This window comes from Ips typographus, linkage group LG6 (assembly GCF_016097725.1).
Source record: "Ips typographus isolate SLU linkage group LG6, UJ_Ityp_2.0, whole genome shotgun sequence".
Classification (NCBI taxonomy): domain Eukaryota; kingdom Metazoa; phylum Arthropoda; class Insecta; order Coleoptera; family Curculionidae; genus Ips; species Ips typographus.
Window position 1 is genome coordinate 4684932 of NC_138427.1, and position 24057 is coordinate 4708988.

Here is a 24057-nt window from a genome sequence, read left to right on the forward strand (position 1 = left end):
CTATAAGACTATTTTAAGAGAGAAAATGACAAAATTAGTGTTTTTAGTTAAATATTTACACAAAAACACTGAAATAAGACAAGGTGGATTACTTGAGTGAGCAATAATTCAGCAATAGACCAAATATTTTAAATAAGTTTCTTTATGATAGTTAAGTAATATTGTTTGTTAATTTAAAAATAAAAGTTTTTCTTAATTTTACCGTTTTTCAGAGACGAGAATATAGAAACTATTAAATTTTAAATAAAATGTAGTTAAACAATAAATGGCATATATTTTTAACCTTGCAATTGGCAATATTGGCATAACTGCAGTTAACTGGTAACCATTTATATAAAAAAAAATTTGGTAAACCACGATTCCACAAAAACTGTCAATCTGCTCAACAAGAGGATTGTAAGCTGTGATGAATATTTAATCCGGATCAAAGTTTGTGTTTTTGTTTCTCAAAAATTACTAGTCTTAACTCATTTATGTTGTCATGTATGTCAAAAATCTAACCAATTTAAGATGAAGGTACATCCACAAAAACTTGTATTGCCTCCAGAACTATTAGAATCAATTTATAACGCAAAGAAAAAAAAATAGAATTCAGTTTTAGCCTTTGGCAAATACATACCTTTGGCCTTTGGCAAATACACAAAAGTTTTTGAAAGTATAAAATAAGCCAAAAGATCAGTACACATTTTTAAAAACATCCTTATTATTCATTTTAGTTGTAGTAAAAACAGTAGCGCCGGATTTCTACAGGGTGAGTCAGTTTATACTAAGCAGGACTCCGGTATTCGATAGAGCTTATTTTAAGATACAAATATAATCTATTGGTGATGGCTTCCCTTTTTGAAATACAGGATGTCAAGGATTTGAATTTTTTTAGTATTTGAGATAATTTAATAAATTGAGACCACAAGTAATCTTTAATGCAGATTTCCGTGGTTTAAAATAATCGAAAATGAAAACTTGACATTGGCAAAATGACAGCATTCGACACCATATTTTTACGACAAACTTATCTTAAGTCAGAGTCTTGTTGATATAAACTGACTTTCTCTACAAGGTAAGTGAAAGAACATTTATGTTCTTTCAAAAAAAATCTAAATTTCTAAAAGCACTTACTACTGTTCCATTATCATCAAACTTAATAAATAGTGGCATTGTATTGGCATTAGCTTTATTTAAACATAAAATAATTTTTTTCTGGAAAGCCAGACAGAATTTTGCAGTAAAATTAACCAGCAAAATTCCCCATTTGCGGTTAAATATTCACGCAACGTAACAACCTTTCAAGTGGTATACCGACAGGTTGTCTGGTTCCAAAAGATGCCTTCAAAGAAACAATGTATTGAAATTCTAGACAGCCGGGTATTTTTATTTATAAATGAATTCTTTAGTCGCTTTATGAGTTGACTAATAATATTTTAACATTAATATTTATGCCGCCCATTCGTATGTGCACTCAGATCTTGGTGATTTCTCCAAGAGAGTGTGCTTACCCTAAACGCTTACCAACTAGTTTTTGCTGCTCCTAGAGGGTCGCAAAGCGCACTTACCTGAAAAAGAAAAAACAAATTAATTTATAGGTATTATTTAGAAAAAAATTCGGTTACAAAGTAAAAAATTGCGCGGCAGAACTACCACCATCTATCAAACGAGCCATAAACTATTAAAGAAACCCACGTGGCCGACGAAAACCACGTGCAGCCCAACGTAAATTCTTTTCGAGGTCAAAACTGCCGTTCATCACCCCGAGATGGCAGAATAGGCACTTTAAATCCATTTTCAGGCAGTTTTCGCATCTCCCGTTGTATTCTAATTTATCTTCTCGACGAGAGCCTTAAAAACCCTTTATACGGCTTCGCGGCTTTAACGGCGACTAGTTGCATTTTGATAAGTTCATAAAAAAACTACCAAATAAGGGAAAAACTTGGCGATTGGCAAGGCCGAAAAGTGGTGCGCTAAAACGGCCTGGACAAAAGAACGAAGAGGAGGGGGCTAAGGGCAGGCTGAAAGTTGGAATGATTGACTGAAGGGTGGAGAGAGGGGTGGGGTTTACCCTACTCGTGCAAAGGGAAAAATTCAAAACAATCATGGCTGCCATCCATCATCATGGCTTCTAAAGGGGGCGATGGCTTCGGCTCGTTTACTCATAAATTAGCTTAGATTGAATTGTAAATTCTAGGAGATTGTTAGGCCCTAGGTCAGTGCTTTATCTATTTTGTTCCGGTTTATGCATATTTTGTAAATTACTCTATAATTAATATATCAAATTACAGTTGGTCCGAATAACATTTCCGAAAATCCGATTTGTATTAAGAGAAATACAGCAATAAAAAGAAAAACATCAAAGCAATTAACTGTAAAAAAACTAACAACAAAGTATACCTACATCATTTGTTTATTATGTAGGTACTGTGTAACAAATATAGGTATTACAGTGTTGCAATAGAACATTATTCAATTTGACTTTATCAACACCAACTAGGAATTAACAAGTTTTTTCCTATCCTACGCAATTAATCTTTATCGTTAATAGATGTAGCACAAAATTATCTCTAAAACTAGGTATGTTAAGTGAATGAATATGAAAAGAAACCTTAAAAGCTGAAGACTTATAACAGTATCTTATTTTTGTGCCAAAGGCGTAAAATCCAAATATACGCCCGCATGATGAAGCCCCAGAGCGGAAAAATGACATAAAAAGTACTGAGTACTGTTTTAGGCCCGGAAATGAGGGCGTAAAATGGGTCTATTATGCCCAGAAGTACAAAACACAAATTATCTCTCTGCTAAACTTCTTTAATAATAAAGTATTAAAATTGGTATAAAATCAGTTTAAAAAAGTACGCTTTTTTGAAATACTTACACCAGATCCATATTAGACTGTTACGTCAATGACAATTTTGGCATTATTTCAACATTTATGGTTTTTTGTGAATGTTTTTCCATATTAATAAATGTGAAAAATGTTTGAAAAATTTATTATACCAATAGTAGAATACTTCACTTCAATCAATCTTAGACTCACAATCTTAGTTTGCAATTTTCTTAGACATTATATTCTTAATCCACTACTTGTCATTTTTTGATGATAATAACCCATTTTCATCTTCCACATAAGTATCGTAGCATAGGTAACAGCCAATATTGAGTGACCCTGGTATACAAATTTAAAATTATCATAGCAACCTTTAAAAAACTTTTATTGTTCAAACAGTTAGACAATTATTTCTGAAAATTAGGAATAGTTCTTTCTGTGACACAAATTAACTTTCGACATTTTTTAAATTTAAATTTTGGACTAATTTTTTGGACATCCTGTATAATTGCTCGCTAAAATTTGCACACATACTATTCAAATACACGTTAACTTAATAAGAAAAATGCACTAACCAAGTAAAAAAATAGTAAATATGTAAATATTATTATTATTACTTATATTATTATAAGTAAAGGTCTTTTAATAATAGATGATAATTGCAAACTGTTTTTTGGTCTGTAAACGCCCAATTTTAATTAAGATAAAAAGTTAAATATCTCAGACAGGGTTTAGGTTAGGTTAGGTTAGGTATATGACATTATACATGAAATATACCTAGAATTAAATGTAGAATACGAAAATTTGATAATATACACGGTGTACAATGTAAAATAAGAAACAACTTGGTTAAAAATAATTTACGTTAATTTACGACCCCCCTCCAGTTAAGTGGGGTGCCAAAATGTTCTATCTTGATTGTATTTTTTCTGATTGATCCAATTCCTGAAGGACCACCCAGTATAAAAGTTAATCTTTGTATAATAACGTGTGGTAATAAAGGTAAAATCCTATTTCGGACCACTCTGTACAAAAAATGTACCTGCCAAATCTTAGGTTCCGATGATAGCTTAAACAACCAAAATTAGTTCAACAGGGCAACTAAAATATAATAATAATTATTTATACCTTAATGGGTCGAACGACAGGAGTTCGGTGGTTTAATTTATTAAAATAATTAACTACTCAAAGTGTATTTAAAGTACATCTGCTTAGTGCTAACCATTTATACAGGGTGCCCAAGAGACTTAATAAAAACTTCCCTGTGATTGGACTGATTATAGAAGAATTTACACTACAACAATACCAAGATTCCGCTTTATTGCAAATAACTTATAGACAAGCAAAAAAGCAAATTACTACTAATATTGCTTCTATTAATAGATAATTATTCTATCATCATCAAATGCCGCGAAAAATCATCAAAGTAAAACACTTTTTCGGAAAAGTGTCGACAACATATTCATAATAACAAACATTCACTTAATAAAAAAATAAACTTCACACCCAAGGTGAAGCAATTTTGAATTAAGCTACCGAGTAAATTATTACCTAGTGTTTACATTTTCACACAAAATTATTTGATTTTATGATTCTATCCAAATCATCTGTAGTTTTTCTAAACAGTGGCAAAATACCAAAAGTTAAAGTTAGAAAAAGTATAAGAGAACAGAAATGTGACATAATCTGTGTGTGTTTGCATAACTTTAATTATGAGATGAAGATGGTGATTAATGGAACTCATCAGTGTTGCCCATTTAATGTATTTGTGCTTTTAGCTAGTTTTTCTTATATTTGGTTATTACTTGCCAAATCTAATCATTCAGAAAATTCATAAAAAAGTCAACCAAAATTATGTAATTATTATTAATGCTCTTCTATCAACTTCTCTGAAGAAGCTTTCCAACAAATAGAATTGTTAAAAAAAAAAACACTATCATTAAAACATGACACCTATTACACCCAAACCCGCCATTAACATCTTCAAGAGTCATTTTTCAAAAAAAAAGCTAAATTAAGACATTAAAAGAAGATCAACCGATGTTTGTAGTGTCTAAAATAACACCAGTTCGGTAACTTAATATGTTAAACCTTGATGGCTGCAACAGTTGCAGTAACCTTCGTCCGATTGGCCCGGCGGAAAACCATCATTTGTCAATGACGGATTCATCATTCGTCATTCCGACAGCCCTCTGCGTTATTAAAAACCATTTAAAGCCGCTGGTTTTGGGTTAAATGATAAAAATAGAGAGCGATAGAAAAGTTCGACAAAAGGACACTGAGGCACAAAGTTGTTATGCAACTCAGGTAAAACTTCAAACGGACGAAAACTTTCTAATTCTTTCAAAGCGCTCCCCGCGTAGACGTTTTAAGTTGTTTGACCTTTTGTGTTTTGCATAATCTTAGGTAACTTTTCAATGTTTGAATGAAATTGGGTCAAACCGGATAATGTAAAGGTATTCGGGAAGGTGTCTTTGTATTGTCACCCCTAACAACCATAAATCTGCTTTAACGGTGTCGCATGTTAAAATAGACCACAAGGGATGTTGATTAAAATACTTTTAGAAATTATTAGTTTTTGTTTCTTATACAGGACACTTAAACACAGGAAAAATGTAAGGTAAAATGCATGTGAGTTCTAAAAATTGCTCAGAGTGGAAACACCACACTCGAAAGATCACAGACATTTTTAGGATGCCTCATTAAGATGTGACTGATGATACCAGTCTTAAATCACGCGACTTAGATTTTCAAGCAGACAGTTAACAGCAATCCGAAAATAATTTAATAAATTTTCTTCAAAAGGATTTACGAGTCTTCTCTTTTGGTGGACATGAGCGGATGATAGGTATGTAGACAGCGTACATGCTGAAGAAAATTGACTCCAAAACTTAATGGCGTAGGTATCAGTTTTGAAAAAAACTGTGGGTTGCAAGGCGTAAGTCAATATACTGTATATTTATTTCTTATTAAACACCGAATAAATAAACATTTCACTCGTCTATCTGCACACTATTTTGGGAAGCGCTCACCCATGTTTAAATAATCATGTGTCGAAATGCTGAATGAAATTATTAGCAATATGGTTTTAATATTATGATGTGTAAATAGTGTCAGCCATATTTATGGTTCATCAGTGGGAATCCAGCTTTTTTTCTCCTGAGATTTATTACTTTGTGAGAGGCAATTAAGTACCACATCTTTTACTTTGAAAGGTGAAAGTGCGTGACAATACAAAATTTTAACAAGTAGCAGCTGACTCAGTGATAAATCCCATAATTTTTGTTAGAATTTAAGAGCCTTGGGCAAACCTATCGTATAAATATGAGGGTGGGTAAGTTCGATTAATTCTACGGTTATATTAAATGTTAATTTAATTTTTACAGAGACGAAATATGTCGACATGTGGGTGTTAATAATATATTACAGAGAGGAGTTGAGTATCGAAGAATTCAAGGACAATTAATATGTGGTTATATAACGTTGGAATATATTACTGTCTGAATTACTATTCAAAAGTAAAAAATACTCTATACCACGAGTTTCAAAAAGCTCACAGAATGTAAATAAAAAAACAATAAAAAGTGATAATGATTTTGATAATGATGATGAACTACTGATCTGTAGCAAAGATCAAAGTAAAATGGGATGACGTAATCAACTAATAAACTTAAAAGGTTTACTTCAAAATATTTACCAAAAAAAGTTTGTATCCACGCAAATCTGTGACAAACAACTCCAAAATTTTTCTAACGTAGAACGATGATGATTTCAAAAGCATAATTGGAAATCTAAAGGTTACGTTGTTATACTTGGAAGGAAAAGAAAGAGATGCCTAGACCAGAATTGCCAAATATGTAGAATGGCTAAAAAATACTAGAAATATTACAAAAATATGAGAAGATGCCAGTAAAGATAAAAATGCAAGAGACAGAAATAAACCAAAAACTCAAGAAGGTGTTAGTAAGTCTACTGTCTAACAGTAACAGCATTACTGATTTCAGACAAATTGGAAATCCAAACATTCATCGATCAGTAAAGCTTATTTACGGTTGTTAATACTGAATATACTATTCTACTGTAATTTGAATTTGAAAGTAATTAAAAAGGGTATAAACAACTTGCTGTTGGACTTATAGTAGATACTTATGGTTCCTTCTGAAATAAGCAATGCAAGCCTTGGGCACAGTCACTAAGAAAAATATTTTGGAAAGTGATGTAGATAGGAGATTTGGCTAATTTTATTATATTGGAAAATATTTTAATTATAAACGAACAAAAAAACTTGCCGTTTTTCTTGCAAATAAAAAATATATACTTCTAAAAAGGCATACCAGAATATTAGGTTAAGTGAACCTTAAGTGATGAAGTTTTTTGACTTTACTTAAGTGGTCTTCCAAAGAATGTTATTGAATTTTGATAGATTCTAGATTTCCAGCTATAAGGAGCACATAGTGAAAACTTGTATTTCTTCTTCTACTTGACATTGCTATAATTATGTCCTAATTGTTGATATGCTGGCAAAATTTAGAAAGCTTTAACTTTTAAGAGTTTAACCCTTGCTTGTGTAATTCACTCTTTGACTAGTACTTTCTGCCCTTATTCTTCCATTCATGTTGAATGTAAAAATCATTAAATTACAAAAATAAACAGTTTTACACGTTATTTAATTTATTTGGCGTACAGTTATTAAACAGCCTACAGAAACCCTAAAGTGGCCTGTCTAATTTATCAATTTCAGCTTTTCGCAGGAACGACATTTTTGTGTTATACGGGTGTGCTGTATGTGTGTGTGTGTGTGTATTTTTGTCCGGACAGTAGCAGCAACATTAGCAGAAAATGTAATATACGATGGACGCCCCATTGTTTGCTCTTTTATTTTATGTTACGTATATACCAACCACATTAAAAGATGATGAATGTCCGTTTTTCGTATCGCGCCCGTTACTTTTTGATGCATTACACGAGAAAACTGCAGATGCATTATCTTGTCAACGGATTCCGTAAAATACACTTGTCACGGTTGTGTCTCGGTTGCAGGCTGCAGGACCGGTTCAAATAAATGATCGCAGTTTCGAATTTTGGTTGGTTTCCAGATTTTAATGTGATGAATTGCTTTGCAATTGGACGTAAATAGCGTGAAAACATGATGGAAATTAATCCAACCTCGTTTCAACCTGCATCGATACCAAAATTAAAATTGGGTTTTTGGCAAAACGAATTTAAAGCAATGTTTATTGGTGTGTTTTTTGAAAACTGTACAATTCAGCGTAAACACTCGTTATAATCAATTTATGAGTCCTTAATAAGATTATACAATCCAAAAGTTCACTCACCCGTAGTATTAAATAAAAGTGTGTTTGGTATTTTCTTTTAATAAAAATGTGACAACACTTGAAAGGAAGAATACCGAAACTACAGAAATATACAGTATACAGAACAGGAAAAATACCGAATGAATGGTTGCTATCAACTTTTATAACTTTATAAAAATGCCAAGCATTGTTCTGACTAGCGCCCAATAAGCCTAATATCACACACACTAAAAATCCTGTTAAAAGTGGTCCTTGATAGAAGATTCAGAAAGCTTGATATATGTAGATATCAGCGATACACATGTTGGGTTCCGGAAAGGCTTAGGAAGAAGGGAAGCACTGTTTGAGCTTAATGTTCTGTAACAAGGATGCTTCTACGCGAATCTACACGTATGCTTTATAAACTAGAGTAAAGCTTTTGATAAACGAAGACCCAACCAACTCATCGAAACTTTAGTAAAGAGGATAGACATCAGAGCCATAAGAATATTTTCAAACCTGTGCTATGATCAAAAAGCAGTAATTCCAATAGAAGACATAACATCAGAAGAAATAGAAATACAAAGAAGTGTACGTCAAAGGTGTATACTTCTTTTATCCTCTTATACATTTACTCAGAAGTTATAGTAAATAAAGCACTTGATGAGCAGGGCACAGGTATTCAAATTAACGATGTGACAGTAAATAATCTGGGATACGCGGACGACACAGTCATTTTAGCTAGAACACATGAAAATCTACAGACGCTAGTTAATAGAATAGTCACAGTTAGTGAAGAATATAGAATATCTGCTGAATATAGAATAATGCTGAGAACAAAAACACCACAAGATCTATCACTCTATTAGAATGAGTAAGAGAATACAAATATCTAGGCACAGCCATTAATAAACATGATAGCTCCCAAGAAGTACGAATCAGAATAGAACAGGCCAGAAGCACATTTGTACACCTTTAGCTGATGAGATGCTATTTGCTATCTGTACCCTACTATGAGATGGAGGCATGAACTCTCAAAGGAATTGACATGAGGTGACAGGAAGCGTTTAATATGGAAATATACTGGAGAATATTGGGGATTTCCTTGAAGGAGAGAGTAACCGACGTGGACATGTTGACACGTATGCATAAGGAGAGAAAAATAATTCCAACAATACAGAGAAGAAAACTGGAATATATAGGACGGACATGTCATGAAGGGAGAGAAATATCGAATTCAAACCATTATACGGAGGAAAATCCAAGGAAAGAGATTCATAGGAAGGAGACGAAACTCATGGCTGAAGAACGTCAGGAAGTGGTTTGGATGCAGTACCAACGAATTATTAGAAGATCGTACTGATGGTTGCTAATCCTCGAAACGGAAACGGCATCTAAAGAAGATAGTTAGTAGAAAATGCAGCAGATATCTAAGAAGAAATAGGGATGCTGATCTTACAAGAGTCAATTTTAACCGTACAATAATGAACTCAAGATAACAAGCTAGTAAACTTGGGAATGTTCAACTCGCTGAAAATCAATGCACCAAGCAAGAATGTTAACTTCAAATTTCATTGACTTGACATAAATTTCACTAATTTTTCTGAACGACTTCGGACAGCATGTTAGAAGAACAATAATTTGTATGGTAGGTAGATTGAGTGGATCTAATCGAACAGGATTTCCGTGTCAGCGAAACTACCCGCCATCAATCGATCAAACTGGAAGACAGTCAGGCAATGGGAAAGCTCGCAGCCCTAATTTGAAATAATAACTTTACAAAGGAGGAATTAAGATAATAAGATTACATTTTCGGTTGTGTGGCCGAATATTTCGTTTGCCGCCAGTCGGTTTATACGATGATACCCGCCATTAATTTTAACAGTGGCGTACCTCCATCTTAAATTCTTTATGTCATGTTGGGTGTAACACTCTGTACAAATTGTTCTGCGGTAGTAGTAGCAAAATGGGTATTTTTCTGTAATAGCTGGAAGTTAAATACTGCGTCACTGGTTTGCATGTTAAAGGGCAGTCCCAGCCATCAGGTGGGTCTTGTACGTTGGTACAAAGTGAAGGGCGGAGGTGGGGTCAAAACTAGTAAAACTTCCCCGGCTAAAAACGGCGGCAAGGAAATCACGCATGGTTTTTGGCCCTAATGTGTACGTATTGTTCCTTAATTGCGGCAATTTGTTACTTCGACCCTGTTTGGTTTTGTAAATGGGACTGGCGGATTTCGTTTGTTGGTTGCATTTTCGCATACATACTAGACTAAACGAATGGCTAATTTATGTAGGCTTTCGCGGTTATCTGTTGTTGACAATTCATTTCCCTTGTCGTCACATTTTTTCTATGATAACACAACTGTTGCTTTGCAGGTATTCACCGGTTAATGTAGTACGTTTATGATAATACAATAACGTTTATAACGCACGGAAAAACGCTTGTATGTAGGCCGTCTTCATCAAAATGTTAACGTTTTTTATGCGGGGGGAGACAAAATAACGAATGCAAATGCCTCCGGCATCGTGGGTATTAAAATTATAATTCAAACATAATAGTCGCAAATACGACCATAAATCATTCAGGGCCGATATTCATTTACCAATGAATTAATTGTTCGGATCGGTTGAACGTTACTAAACCGCAAAACAATATTTCCAGTTCGGACTCTGAAAGTGCAAATTATTTTGGGGGTCCCGAATTAATTACTTTTTTAATATTACATCAAGCTGGTTTGTTTAAATCGAACAAAACTGACCAGGGAAAAGTCCGCTTGAGCTTCCGTGAACATCTCAGGATGTTAATAAAATAGTTTTTAATAATAAACAGGAAGTACGGTCATTGGCAGCACACCCACCAAGTGTATTACAATATCTTCGATTAACGCATAGAATCAGTTTTTAAATACTTTAAGATAAGATAGAAATATTTCATGTCAAATTTAGTGGGGATATCTGAGTTACATTGTTATGCAGTTTACACGACAGCGTCTTCAAATTTTGTTCCATTGACAGATCTTCAATTTAAATTTTCCAATAACATTCAGCATTCAGGCTTAGTATCAAATTTTTTTGCAATCTTGTCAGATTGATGCAAATTGATCACATGACGCTACGTAGAATTTCTATTTTGCGTGTGGGGCATATTTATACAAAAACACCTTGTATAGGCAAATTTACCTAACAAATTATATTGTTTCAGAGTTGTGGTGACAAATGCCTAGAAGAAATTTCTGTGGGAAAATACATCATACAGTTCAAGAGACGAAGTTGTGGCAGCAAGTGCTTTGTCTTGAGATACAGACTGTTAAAATTAGAAAACCAAAAAAAATTATTAATATAACGCACGCCAATGGATATATTTATAGAAAAAAAAATTACAGCCACTGTTGTTTTTCAATACAAATATGCTTGTTTGGTAATTGAATCCAACTGGTTTAGCAGATATGTTATAGAGGTTTTACGGGGTTTTACTAAATCGTAAAAATTCTATTCGAATTCATATCATCCAATAAAATACAATTTCTAAAACAACACCATGTACCTCAAATTTTTAAATTTCTGATATAAGAATAAGGTCACTTGGAAGATATCACTACAGATTGTCAAGAAATTTGATAAACTGAATTTTTCTCCAATAATTTACAATTTTGAATTAAAACAATATTCAAATTGTTTATCGTTCGTAAATATACTAAATCAAAAGAAATCATTTTTGGCATTCGTACATAAATTAAAAATTAGGCAAAAATTTTGTTCCGCACTCAGATGGTCGTTAGTTTACATGTTAAAAATCTCCTTAAAATATCTTGTGAGGATTGCGTTGTATTAATAAATTTGTGTTAATTTAACATAATGAATCTCGAGAACAAAGATCTTCCGGACACGTTCTCTTAAATTGTTTGCTTTATTTTGGCAGATAAATCCCTTGAAACACCCTGTATACGTATAAGTTTTCACAACAGCAACGTTGTCACATCTTATTTTTTTCCACATTACATATTACATTAAGTGTGATTTTTTTCGAGCATTTGTACTTTCTCATCAGTTCATAGACCAAAAATGGACTTGATTGGGATAGCAAACATTTAAAGAGACTAGAAAATTGCAGTTTACGTTTGTGATTTTAGGCAGTCCTCTCGATATACATATTTTAGATAAATTGTGATTTTTTCCATATTTTAATCTAGATTTTTTGCACTAGTGTAGCTTGATAAAATTATTGGTGAATTAAATGTATTTTTTTCCAAATTTATTCCATCAGTTCTGCTGCTGAGAGTCAAAATCGGTAGGTAAGTTTTAGTCTAAATAAGGCGCTGAAAGTGACATTTTTCGTTTTTTTTTATAGTATTCCAAAATTACATTTAATTTTAGGAAAAAGCATGTAAAGCACCAATTTTGTTAAAAAATACTAAATTCATGAAACATGTCTTGATACTTAAAAGATTTTTCTTAAAACCCTCTTTTAAAAGTTAGGACATTTTTTTGGTTCCCAGAAACCACTCTTAAAAATATTACCTTCTTATCTAATTTCACTAAGAAACTTGGAATTTTAAAAAAAGTTTTTTAATGAAAAAAATATTATTTCTCGTTTGGATCTGTATTACAGCAATTTAACAAGTTTCAAATATCTACAAGTAAAGTGGCTTTATATGATACGCTAAATAAACATTGTTGAATAACCACTACAAACTTAACTTGAAAGGTAAATAAATCATTTCGTATTCAAATACAAGGTGGACTGTCGATTGTGTGCGTTTCATACAACTTTACGATACACGTCAACTTAAACTATTCATACATATTAATATTGGGATATATTTGAATATCATCGTAATAAATGTCACAATTAGGCATTATAAACGTGACAAAAACGTACGACTTCGTCACACAAGTATTTTCAATTAACATATCATGGTTGCTATTTATATAAATTTCACGTTTTACACTATAATGACTACATTTTTTTCGTCAAGTCTGTTAAAAGGTTAATATTGTTGCTTCTGAAAAAAAGGGTAATAATTATAATTTGTTGCCTGAAAACACCTGCCTAAAAAATATAAAGAGACAGTAAATGGCCTAATTGAAAAATCGTGAGTTTAACAGAGGGAAAATGAATGTTCTCGGGTTTATTATAAAAGTTAAAATTATTGTCGGGGACGTTGTAATTTGGTGGCTTGCGGCGTTTCGGCGATTTTCATCGCATTCCGGCGTAACCGCCATGCCGCCGCCCAACCTGCTGTCCGCTAATTTATCAATTTTTGTCCCGATTTTCAGCCGCTACATTTTTTCTTAATCTGCTCAAAAATAACCCTCCTGTCATATTTGGAACTGTGGGATTCATCCCCCGAAGGAAAAACACCCCCTTAATCCGCAACATAAAAAAATAAACATGCATATGCAATCGCTCCTTGAAATGTTTCACAAAGAAGAGCAACCTCCGTCAGATCTCTAATTACAACGAAATTTATGGCCATCTCGGCAAAATGTTGCATATTTAAATTAAAAACAATTATTATTCAAATTGATTCCTCATCGGAAAGCTTCCTACATGCTTATTTATGAAGCTCATCAACAGGGACGGATCTACCAAAATGATCATAGAACTTTTCAATCCTTGTAGTCAACCAATACAATTCCAGACAAATTACTTAGGATGAGACCCTTAAATTGAGTGATTCGATACATTTAAAGAATAAAACTGAATGGATGATAATAACTAGAGATAAGCTGTTGCAGGTACGGACCTGGGTCAACGAGAATTTGCTAAAGCAATCAGTCCAGAAGCTGATTCGGATTCCAATTAGGAAGAAGCTTTGTAAATGTCTTGATGAACAATTAGGTTGATTGGAAAATAGCCAATTGGATTAAGTAAATGTTTGGTTGAAACTGACTAAACTAAACTAAACTAACTCCGTTTCAAACATAAAACAGCCTAATAATTTTAATAATTATCAAGAAAACCTTAAAAAATATCGTAAACTCAATTTTTATCGTAAATTTCTAGCAATATTTCTACAATTTAATAGGTCATAAAACCGATACAGTCGATTCGGTTAATTAACTATCAGCTAAAAGGAATTTTAACTTTTAATTAATAACAATTTTTACTATAAGGAACCGCAATGCATGTGTTATTTTATATTGTAACACACCTTGAAAACTTTAATAACTTTTTAGAAGATCCGGCAATCTGCGTATTGACCATCTGGATATATAAAAGCAAATTTTAAAGATATAATAATTAATAAAAGTTTAATAGGTTTTCGATAGCAAGCATTTAAATGACATAGATATTTCTATAATTACTAATATCTAGGAAGGTGGCTTATAACCTTTATCACAAGGTTGCAACTTCAATTCCTAGGTATTAATTACCTACGGAGGAATTAAAGAAATTAACACTAGGAAAACGATAATTATTATAAAAAAAACAAATAGTTTTTTATATTTACTTTCAAGAAAAGCTGATAGACGTTCTACTACTTAGAATGCTATTTTTAAATTAAAGGTGTACACGCTTTTGTGTTTAAAAATATGTTTAGAAACTTTTTAGTTAAATATTTAGCAGAAAAATGCTTTGCAAATTTAATAGTTTGAGTACTAAATGCGTTACAATTAATATTAAAGCTGAACGAATTTAACAACCAAAGAAACTTTTGATGATTTGTAATATAACCCACCATTTCAATTTATTTACGGATTCTAGGCGAGATTCTAAAGTTATTTTATGTGTTGACTTATTTAGTCAGACTGTTCTAGTTAGTTAGCTATTCTACATTCAAAACCACAACACGTTTAACTACCCTGTATCGTGTAGTAGCAAAAATGACAAAGTTACTTGATAAAAAAGATAGATTGAATCATTATTTTGCCAATTGCATGGTAGTTCCTATATATGAATTTGAAACCCTTAAAATTTACTTTTGACCACTTTTTATAGTTTCTAAAGTAAAAATGTCAAATAACCGAATTATATCATCATAAAAATAGATTGAATTGAATTAGATTTTGAACTTGACATTTTCCTCTTTGACAGACCACAGCACAGTTATTGTGACATTTACAACTTTTTATTTTTCAGGTCACTTTTGTGTTATTGCTGATTCTCTTTCTCTCTCTCTTTGTGTCTGTATTTCTCCAATTTGCCTCTTGGGTCTTTGTTCTGGCTTTCTAATCCGTTGTATCCTAATTATTCTTCTCTCTCTCTATCCCATCATACTGAAAATGTTCATTTTATCTATCTCTTTTCCATTTCACTCAGTTTTCTTTGGTTCCTACTAGCTTCTTGGTTAGCAAGAGAATAAAAAAATGAAGCGTCAAATAAAGAAAAAAAAGTTTGACAAAACACAAAAGTAACAAGAAAATAAGATGTTGTCATACTTTTCGGGAGAAATGTATTTAAAGTGAAAAATGTGGAAACTTTCTTTATCTACTCATTATCTACTAGTGTTTTCTGACATTTTTTGACACTTCACCCTAAACAACAATCATGGAACACTTGGCATTGTGGTCTAAATTTGCTTTAAGTAAGTTGTCTTTATTTTAATGTCTGTGCTTTTTTGAGACACTCTGTAACACCCAAAGCAATTATGTCAAGAAAAAATGTAATAATAGTATTGAAAACAGTAGCTTTATTAGAGGTACATTAAGTAACTACGTATTTTGGGTTTCTTTGAGGAAAAATTGCTTCTATAACTTTCTGGTTGAAATAGGACTTGGTGTGCCATAACCAACTTTGATGATATCCAGACTAACCAAACTTTAAATTGGGATTTATGAATAAAGTCAATCTATTTCTAGGTCTAGGTCTTTTACTGCTTTTTTCTATAAACTTGAACTAGTTCCCAGAAGGGCAAAATGACTGAAAGTCAACCAACTGTCCGTATTACTTGAAGTTGGTTGTGCAACTGAAACCCTTGATAATTTAAATTCAAATGAGGATTGTTAGACACGAGATCATTTTTATTCATTGCACCGAAACGTCTAGTTAACAATTCCGTCACAAATGGTACAAATGGTGCCGGTTGATTTACATGACGATAACACCAATTGATAACAGTCGGTAATTGCAACTAATTAATTTCTTTTAGCTTCGCCGATCCAAAAGCGAATAAGTTAGTAATGACTGCGGTGTTAATAACAGTGTCTGCGATGGCCAGAACTTGTTCTTATTTCAGATAGTCGAAGTAGATTATTTCCTCATGAGATATGTTACAACTAGCGCGATTGGTATGCCGGATAAAAGCGGTTGGTACCCTGGTGCAATAACGTTAAAACTGTATCGAACCGTTTGATTTTCTATAGTTTCGGATGAGGAAATGATCTAGTTCTAGAGGTGGAATTCTGCTGTAATGAGTCTCGAAGACCGGCCCCAGATATCCGAAGAGCCTTCAGGTAGGCAGAACAAAACGGACAAAAAGAGATATCTAAAAACATGAAAAGGTGCCCAAAGTCGAAGGTAATCGAGACGTTTTTTTGGTGCTCCGGCCACTGTTTGTCGTAATTTATGGAGTCGCAGCTTTAAATGACTGTAATCTCGGAAGCGTTTGATGGTTGTCGAATTGGTGCTTAAAGGCACCAATTTTCTATTTTTGTGCTTTTTTCTGATGGGTGTGGTGAAATAATAGAGTCAATTTTAGGTAGTTTGGTGGAAGGAATCACAACATTTCCAAAAATGATTTAAAAACTACAAGATTCAAAAACATTTGCAAAAAAAGAGTAATTTGTGGTTAATTATTTTTAACCTTGCACAAAACTGGGAAAAACATAAGATTTGCTATAGAGTCTTATTTAGTCATAGAGTATTATTTTTACATTTATTAATCTTGTTTTCTTTACGACCTATTGGGTTATATTTAGTGTGTACTTCTAAAAATAGTTTGGTTAATAAATATGGCAATATCAATTAGGAAAATGGGTTTTATTTATAGGGAGACTTAGAATACACCGACCAGCATAATTGCCTGGTATAAATAGTGCAATGTTATCGGCTTAAGTAAGTCCAAAGCTTAAAAACTGCTAAAAATACCTAGAAACAAAGAAGGCTAACAATTTAAAAGTTATGTTTGATCATAACTAAAATAATATAAAACAAAGTTGGTGCAGAAGCATTATATTATCTCTGGAATCCACAGTAACTATTTTCTCTTTTCAATGATTTTTTGGATTTTATGAATGTTTTCTTTAAAACTAGCTTAACTAAAGTACCTATAAGGTTATTGTAGGTATAAGCCAATATTGCAAAAGTATATTATAATGTAAAAAAGCACAAATTTTTTCATAAAATTTAGGTTATTTGCAAATAACTGAGAAAGTGTGAAGAAGGGATATGTGTCTTAGGTTGTAGTTTTTCCAAAATTTATCAATTTGGTGGTAGAATCAGAAGAGGGCCAAAGAATCTGTCCTGATTCGAAGCACAGAAAGCTGTCAAAGTCACGTGACTTTAAAAAACAGACAAACAGACCAATAGAAAACTTTTGGAAGGCATTTGTTTCTTAAACGACAGATTTCTGAGATATCCAGTTTGAGATTAATATTTGCCATTGGTTGAATCGCATGGCGGTTGTAGGACAACTTTAACTGATGTTTCAATTAAGATTAAACAACCGTTTTAACAGTAACATAGTTTTTTTTCAAATACACATAACTTTGCCATAATCGATCAATCAAAAACAAGCCGCCATATTGGTAGCTACTTTATTTGGCAGGTTAAGTTTGGTCCAAGTTATTACTAAAGTACCTAATGTATTTTTGGTTATTATCTGTAACGTCTGTTTTCAAATTTGTGACGTAATCCTCATTTATTTCGATTTTTCGTATATATCCAAGAGCTAAAATACATGGTTGATTACCTAAATCAGTACATTTTTTACTAATGGACAATCTATAAAATTCAATAAATTTGATCTTATTGATAACATATTACAAATCAATTTAATGTGTTGAGTAGTAATAATTTAAATAAACTAAATAACTACTAAGTCATCAAAGTTTGTCTCAATTACCTATTTCCTTCTATTAACTTACTTCAAAGTTTGATATTACTAATATTATCTACACCTTGATCTACACTGAGTAATTTTGTTCAAAATATCTTAAAAATAAAATTCAAATTCGTTTTAACACCTTAATGCCTTAATGCTTTTTTTCTACATATGTTCCCTCCTGCACATTAGTAGTTGGCATTAGCTTTGAAAACAAATGCGGTAGAGAACTGCAAGATGAAATGCATAAAATGCCAAGTACCTATACTAATGGAAGAGAAGACAAAAACATAACCAACATTCAAATAAATGTATGTTCTCTTTTATGAAACTTTGATCTGATGACCAGAAACAACATAACTATAGAAGAAGGTCTCTTTAAAATGTGCAATTTACCACAACAAAGATGAAGTTAATTAATGTTTATCAAAGTAGAAGGATTTAGTAATATGGTCGTTCTGAATTGCTGCATATTACTATGGCTGAGGATATTGCCTGTAATTTCCTGCCAAGAGTTTCCTTTGCAATTTTTTTTTTCAGTGGACACGTGTCATACTAAGAACATATTATATGTTTATCATTTACAAATTTTAAAAAAACTGAGTTGCCCGTTAGATAACATTTCTATTAAAACTACTGTAAACCAGAATGTAATTGAGTTGTTAAACTTTCTCATATCCGCTCCTGAACTATTCCAACCGCATATATTTCACGCTTAATTTTGAACGTTAACACTTAAAACCCCCGGCCCTAAGGGATGATGGCCTTTACATGACATGTAAATTTATCAAACTGGTTTCCTTCTCAATAGTACGTGAATTTGGCATCGCAAAAAAAATTGAGTGATTTACCTTCCCGCATAACCCTGGGCCACACCAACATATCAATTAATGAAACCCAAATTCTTTGGATGTCCGACCGCACAAGACGGATCCAAACTTGACCGCGGCATAACTTTTTTGAAGTTACACTATACACTTAATCACTATACTTTTCGCACTGGAAAGTCGCACGCGAAAACTAAAGGCGCACATACACGGGAAAACGCGACGCGGTATTCGAGGATGGCGGTAAACTGTCAAATATCAAAGAACGGCGAAACTAATGCGAGAGTGGCGTTTGAAACCTCGTCACTCCATGTACAGTTTGCACTAGCTGCTCATTGGTTGAATGCTTGTAATAGCACTGGCAGCCTGTCAGCATATTCAGATATCACGAGGACCGAGCGCACGCACGCCCGTCCATCTCTCCCTCTCTGTTCCTCTCAACGTTTCCACCTCGCTCCCTCTCTTTCTACCGGGCGGAAAACAGTCTCCTACCTCTCTGGTTATTTTCAGTAATTTCTACAACACTTTGGCCGATACGGATGATTTTTACGTTCGGCGCGATCCGTATTATGATTATGTGCGAATGACTGAACGAGCTTTATGATATTTTTATGAGGTGAGTAATTATTTCGAAGATGATAAGTTTATCATATTGTCCGCTGGCTTATTTATGGCTCTTTTATGGGATGTTGATAGTTTTTTTGTGAATGATGATTGAAAACTTAACAAGTAGGTAAAGCTTACTAACCTCACACCACATTGTCCTTCACAGGTGCAATATAAAAATAAAATAAAACTTTTAGTCCCTTCTGGTAAGATGGTCAAAGACACTTGACATGTGTCATAAAAGCTTTATTCTTCACTGTCATGCTACGTCTACATGTGCAGCATTTGCATACATCTCAGCACAGTGGATAGTTTAGAATTGGTCACGAAAAAGCTGCTTTTTGCACGAAAAGTGTTGCGATTTACGCAATTGCTGCACATGTAGACTTACTATTAGTGTCTGTATACTGTCAGCTAGATTATTTGGTTATCCATTATTTATCCCTTATTGTCATAAGACTCTTGAAATTGCTAGTATAATGATATTACCTATGGTCTTCTGCACACGATTGGCATTATATAATTAATTTTGTTATTTCATTAGAATGTCCTGTTTGACTTTGTGTATTTATTGTTTCTCTTAGTGTCTTTAATTCATTTTACTGCTCCTCCCGAGGCTCCTCCTCTGCTAAATAAAATGTTTCAATGTTTCAACAATAATAATTATTAAACCTTGTGATGATTTCCACTTTATCAACCTTCTGTTTTTTTTAAGCACTATAATTTCTACTTGTTTTTAATTGTGACTACTTTCTCAATTTGATATCTTGTTGCAGTTACGCACTATTTTCGGTTCTTAAGGTTGAGTACGTTGTTTTGACCAAAGAATTCTTTAATTTCTAACCTTAATAATAAACCTTAAAAATTGACAAGAAGAGTAAAATAACAAATTGCACAGGCCTGTACATCCTTTCTTTTAGAAAAGCTTTATTTCTCTAAAGCGCAACTTTTACTCCATCATTCGTATGATTCAAATAGACATAGAAAAACAAGTAAATTATCTTGAATAATTCCACTCGATGATCCAGTGATCATTACCTAGATTTGTTAAAAGTATTTAAACAACCTTTATGATCTGAAAAATATTGGGAAAAGAATTTCAAAATTTACTATTTCAAACTCGAATCTTTTCAGAAAACTTTTATTGCAAATTGTGGTGAATGACTACACCAAAAACCGACCACCTTTATTAAAATATAGCAAAACTTTCAAAAATCATACTTTTGTCATTTGTACTAATTACATAATGCAGACCATAATTGTTTATAGCTATTTATGTACCAAAGTCGTTAGAGAGAACATAATGTCCTGAAAAGAGACTCTCGGATGCCTCAATCAAATATAGTTTGTTCAAGTTTTCATGGGACATATGATATGTTGCTGATATTTGAAATTATACCGAAACATTCCTATAATTCTTATTTTACCTTTTTGGCTCATACTTTCATTGACTAAAAGTGGTTAGATACTACGTTTCAATAAATCAATTTTTGTGTTACCCAAGGGAAGAGAGTGTTACATGAATAAACATATGCAAAAGAGAAGTGTCTCTAACAGAAGTAGGCAGATAAGATACACACCCTTGTTGCTATTAATCAAATTGGAAGCATACAATGTCGCTTAAGCTGTCGTAGAAAGGAACCTTTTTAGTTGGTTATTACTTTATATTTACAATTTGTTCTATTAATGGAAAATTCTAGATAAGTATTTTCAAGTAAAGTTACCAGCCTGGTGACCACCATAACCACTAAATAAATAAATTTAAAATTATAATTTGATACAAAAAACCCTGTCTTGATTGGTGCTGAATACCCTTATAAATTGATAGTTATGCGGGTTGTCCTTATTAATAGTTGCTTAGACTGTTTTATATTGGTGCCCGAAGAAACAGAAAACCGTTTACTCATTCACGGGACAAAATAATTGCAAAAAAACTAAAAAAATAATACCTGGTGGTTTTATCAGCTGGAATTGACAGGAATGCATACCTGAAAAAAAAAAACGTTAGTCAACAAGGTAAAAAATATCAATTTGTATTTTTTAAATCACAGTTTGCTACCTGAATTATGAACTAAACCCAGCCCCTTCAAAACGTCCCTTCACCTCCAAACAATATTGGCAATACAAAAATTGTTCCCTTCTACTGAATGGAAACAAATTTCTTTTTTCTATCCATTCAAAACGTAATCACACAAAGCCTTATGTATTTAAGCTTCATGATTTACCGCTTTCGATTTCTATGTTCTTAAATACCTATCTTTTATTCGGCTCTATGGTGAATTCCATCTATTGGGCCACATTTAGGGTTAGAGCAACACCTCGTACACGTTCTTGTGCGCTAACAAGCTATGATTTATTAAAGGTCTAACTTTGAGCCTGTCGGCCGCAAAAATGGCACTGAATCCAAGGCAGGATCAAACTACAGGCTGACAGTGGAGACGGATGCGAACCTTCCCGGATAAAATGTCCCTCATAATTTTGCTGTCCTAATTTTTAAATCCCGAGTGATATTATGGCGAAAAGAGGCCTCACAGGCATAAATTAAGCTCTCTGAAAGTTGCGTTTCAGAGGCAATTACTCGGGTCGTGGGATTGTAAATACTGAGCCGAGTGGTTGCCGTAATTTGTCGAGATCGCGAGTTAGACACGAGAGATCGCTTATTTGGACTTGTGTGGTCCGACAGGTTCGGTTCTTTCAAGCAAATATAGGTAATACGTTCCCCATGATGTATGGTATAGATCTGAACAGAGGATCGGCCAATGCGGTTCACAAGATTGTTTCTGAGATATTTATTATTCCTAGTGCTAGAGCTATATTGAGCCAATTCAGCGAAGCAGTGGTTACCAACGAGATCATAAAGCAATAAACATTCAATAACAGTTGGAATGAACATAATAATTTTGCAGGTACTTCAAAGTAGTTAATAGATGTTCTGTCATTCTCAATAATAGATAAACTATTATAACTTACGACAAATTGATTCAGTACATCAGAAATAATGCATTTTTGTAGATAATACATACTTTTTGATAAACTGTTTAAAACGAATTAATGACGAATAATACATTTTCAAGTAGAAACTCGATGTCTCTTAATATTCTGTAATCTATTAAATTTGTTTATTCTACTACAAAGTCGTCCTAGAAAAGTCAGAAGATTCCTCCTAAAAATAAAACTAATAAAAGCATTTCAAAAACCGTGTCTTAACCAAACGAAAGACAGGTTGGAAGTAAAAACACACCATTTAAGAAGTTTGTAACGTATAATAACTTTTTCGAGTTACATATTACTAATAATTTTGTTAAAAATTAAAAACAAATAGTAAATAAGTCTCTAAAAGTGTCTATTAAGCATATAATAATAAACTAAGCATTAAAACAAACTTAATTTTTCGATGTTAAAAACGTGTTAACAGAGGCAATCCCTATATTTTTAAAAAGGAAAGTTCTTATTCTTGGTGTAAGAAAAAACAAGATGGCATTACTTTTTCCATTAAATCGATAAATTCCACTCTCTCTGGAAGTTGTTACATAAGAAGTGACGAACCATTTATAATGACAAGAAACAAATTTTCAAGTCCAGCTTTCAGCCCACTACAAGTATATTTTGAAAACACTGTATGATTAACTAAGATAGATGTTATAAAATGTTCGGATTCTTTGCCAAAATTTCATAATAAAAGTATGTACATTTAAAATTTATAGTTCTACAATTATTTGTCACAACCACTTGTTACGGTTAGTTTGAGTGTAATTTACATGTATTTCTAAGTAATAATATAAATTCCCCTAATTGCTGATTCCAGTTACGTTTAAAACATACTGAAACGTAGAAAAAAGTCACTTCAAAATATACTGGTTTGATAAGAGTTGTTACGTAAATGGTTTATATTATAAAATGAAGGTTGAAACACTATAGAAACAAACGATGTCAGTTTTGTCTAAAGCAATGAAATTTTCAGTAGTGTAATCAGCCATCTTTACTAACAGTAGATATAAAGATCACTAGATTAACCTCCACTCCCACAACATAATTATGTCCAAAAAAAAATTGGTTAGACAAGGATAAAACTAGAGTTTTCGGTGTAGACGCCAAATTAAAGATCACAATGGCGACATGACATGCATGACCGAAATAAATAATAATTATTTTTTATAACAAAATAACAGTGTACCGACTCGTGTATTAGAAATGGGAGCAGAAAATTCGAAACGTCACGCAAAATATTCGATTTTTATGAGAGAACAACTGTCAAGGCTATGAGGAGCTGTTAATAGGTTTATTGTGCCTTCAATAAATTTCAAACTTGACTTTTTGTTGTGACAAAATTGCGCAAGCTGAAACATCTGTTGTTTTGAAAAGTGATAACTGCCCTTCAATTATTGGAAGCAGATGTCCAAGCTGAACCTTTTTGGTGGATTTTATTTGCGTCACTAAAAACTGACATTTTACAACCGTGCAGCTTTAGCAGCCAGAAGAAAATTATCACTAATTAAAATGTACAACCGACTTCGATGTTATCAGCTGAAT

At 32.7% G+C, this 24057-nt stretch overlaps 1 protein-coding gene and 2 long non-coding RNA genes across 15 annotated transcripts in view; 2 read left to right on the forward strand and 1 right to left on the reverse strand.

Moving 5' to 3' along the window:
• The window catches only part of LOC145730270 (uncharacterized), a 243325-nt gene that overhangs the window by 112076 nt on the left and 107192 nt on the right, over positions 1-24057 (forward strand). The window lies entirely within an intron of this gene.
• The window catches only part of Antp (homeotic protein antennapedia), a 141902-nt gene that overhangs the window by 26435 nt on the left and 91410 nt on the right, over positions 1-24057 (reverse strand). For 3 of the 11 annotated variants that reach the window (XM_081981387.1, XM_081981385.1, XM_081981382.1), the window contains one exon: positions 21477-21515. The exons of 4 other annotated variants lie outside the window; for them this stretch is intronic. The gene's annotated coding sequence lies outside the window, so the exon portion shown is untranslated. Of the gene's footprint in view, positions 1-1493; positions 1551-18945; positions 19268-21476; positions 21516-24057 lie in introns of those variants that run through there. 4 more of the 11 variants (XM_081981390.1, XM_081981391.1, XM_081981383.1 and 1 more) reach the window with 4 other exon arrangements.
• LOC145730271 (uncharacterized) overlaps positions 19352-24057 on the forward strand; it is a 42718-nt gene continuing 38012 nt past the window's right edge. For both annotated transcript variants that reach the window (XR_014178578.1, XR_014178580.1), the window contains exon 1: positions 19352-19537. This is a non-coding gene — a long non-coding RNA (uncharacterized LOC145730271). The remainder of the gene's footprint in view (positions 19538-24057) is intronic.